The sequence below is a fragment of the Mandrillus leucophaeus genome, unplaced genomic scaffold, assembly GCF_000951045.1.
Source record: "Mandrillus leucophaeus isolate KB7577 unplaced genomic scaffold, Mleu.le_1.0 Scaffold364, whole genome shotgun sequence".
Classification (NCBI taxonomy): domain Eukaryota; kingdom Metazoa; phylum Chordata; class Mammalia; order Primates; family Cercopithecidae; genus Mandrillus; species Mandrillus leucophaeus.
In genome coordinates, this window is record NW_012103854.1 from 1440502 (window position 1) to 1443407 (window position 2906).

Below are 2906 nucleotides of genomic sequence, written 5' to 3' on the forward strand. Positions count from 1 at the left end.
GCCATGTGTGTATGTTTTAACTTGGGATTGTCCAGGGAAAACCTGTTCACCTTACCTTTACATAGATTCCTTTTCTCCTTATTGGCCCTTACTGTAGAGGTTAAGGTTTGGCCTGAGAAAAGAGCATTTTTCCAATAAAATAAGAGAGGACAGAATGTTAACAGCTTGACATACAACTGTATATCTAAACTGTATAGCAGTTGGTATAGTGGGAGGTGGCCTGATAAGTAATTGGCTAAGTGAAATTCTGAGATTATGGTCTCTTCCATTTGTCCTATTATTCCTATCCCAAACTGGGCTGGGCATACTGGAATTTACTGCTTTAGGGAGTTGTGCTGGCTACTCATCATTTGCTCCTTCAGATCCATTCTCCACCCTTCTCAGCCCTGTTCTCTACCCCTGGATGCTGACTGCATTGCCTGGGTGTCCTCACCCTTCAGCTTCTCATCGGGGGCCCATCAGCAGGAGATACCAGGGAGAAATCTGAGAGTAAGAGGAGAGATCAGGATAATTGCATCTCTCACTCTCTCCCTCTTTTGCTGCAGTTCTGAGCAGCTACAGTCTTCCACCTAAGGCCACAGCTCTCACCCAGCAGCTCCCCTCAGACAACCCCTGTTCCATAATTCCATCTCTTGTTGGCTCTGGAAACATTTTTCCTGTCCTTACAGCCTACAGGTGGTAATGACTTCCCAGTAGACACTGGGTTCTTCATCATTTTTTATTGTATCTTTGTGCTGGCCTCTCTGCTACACCCTTTATAAATAGTCCCTTCATTAAGCTCCTTTTTGTTAAACTCTTTGAGTATGCATCTTTTCCTTGCCAAGATCTTAACTATATGAGTACATGTATAGCTATATACCTATGGTTTTGCATTTCAGTGAAAATAATTACTATTATTATTCTAGGTTTTTCTCTTAACTTTTTCTATTTATGCAGTTATTTACAACTTAAATTACTTAGCATGTAGGAGGGGCAGTGGGCAGCCAGAAGTTAGCGTGTTGGCACTGTCAGAAACAGGTGAAACCAGTTCTAAGTGGATTGGCATGTCGTCCATGAGTTGGGTTGAAAATGTATGAAAATAAATATGAAACAAGTACACTAAGTTTTAATTTACTTCCAGGTGAAATATGATTACGTTATGATAAATATAATTCTAAGTGTTTATCTTACTTTTCCCAACCATATTGAGAGCTCTGTTGCTTAGGCTGGAGGGTCTGGTGCAATCCAGGCTCGCTGCAGCCTTGAACTCCTGAGCTCAAGTGAACCTCCCACCTCCTGAGTAGCTGGGACTACAGGTGCATGCCACCATGCCTGGCTAACGTTTTAATTTTTTTTAGAGACAGGGTCTCACTATGTCACCCAGGATGGTCCAGAACTCCTGGCCTCAAGAGATCCTCCTGCCTTGGCCTCCCAAAGTTCTGGTATTATAGGGTTGAGCCACCATACCCAGCCTGAGAACACTATGAAACCAGGAATATATGCTACACTTTTGTCTCTTTTATAAAACTCAGGCTAGGCATGGTGGCTCATGCCTGTAATCCTAGTGCTTTGGGAGGTATGGCCGAGGTGAGCAGATTGCTTGAGTCCAGGAGTTTGAGACCAGCCTGGGCAACGTGGAGAAACTTCGTATCTACAAAAAAATACAAAAATTAGCTGGGCATGGTGCCAGGCACCTATAGTCTTCGCTACGCAGGAGGCTGAGGTGGAAGAGTCACCTGAGCCCAGGAAATCGAGGCTGTGGTAAGCTGTGATTGTGCCACTGAACTTCAGCCTGGGTGACAGAGTGAGACCCTGTCTCAAAAACTAAAAAATAAAAAAAAATTAAAAATAAAAATAATAAAACTCAGCATACAATAAGTACTTGATAAATGTTTATGGGTTAAATGGGTGAAAAGGACACTTAATTAAATGTATTGAATAGCAACAAGTTGCTAATAGTGAAACTGGAATACATGCCACAAAAATAAGGTAAATTCCTCCTTCAAATTTAATCAGAAGAAAAGTAAATGTAATATATTAAACCAGATGAGAGGAAGAGAGGGTTAAAAGAAAGACAAGATTAATTTATATGAACCTGCTAGAACAGGGCAAGGGCAGGAGAGAACGAAGACTATCACGTTGGGTGTGTCTATGGGGCTGGGGTATTATGTCAGGAAGTTCAGTAGAAAACATTGGATTTTGAGAGCCCAAAAAGAAATAAGAATTTAAAAAAAAAAAAAAAGGTAGGCAATTACTTTCTTTTGAATCTTTAAGCATTCGATATTAATTACTGAATGCGAACTAAAAATTTAATTTAAGGGGGTGTTGTAAAGATATAACAAATGAGTTAATGGCATATGCAAGTGCTCTGGATTCTTTTCAGTAACACCATTAGTACAAATGCAAGGTGTTATTTCACACTGAATTTATAGATTGTATGTATGATATATACTTTAATGGTTACTATCTGAAAACATACAAGCTTAGGAGACTTGAAGAGGCTGAGGAGAAGTCAAGAGTTCAGTCTATTATTACCCTCTTTCAGTCTCTTTATCATACCATATTAACTACCAGGATGCTGTAAAGATTATTGACATCTTATTTATTCATGTTTGAGATCATTGACTGGATACTTTCATATGGAAAATATAGCACTGTATAATTATTACCTTCCCTTCATTATAGAAAATGTTTGGATAATCAAGCAGACTTTGTACATTTCTCGTTAGACAGTTCAGCTTGAGATAACTGCTGAAAAGTCAGGTCTGCGTAAAGTTAGCATGTTCTCCAGCAATATCACTCTTTTTTACATTTTTAATTAGAAAAAAAAATCTGTTTTAATTTGCAATTCAAGTACTTTTAAGAAGGGCAAGTTGGAGTAAGGTGATTTAATCATATGTAGTGCCCCAATAAACTGTGGAGAGGAG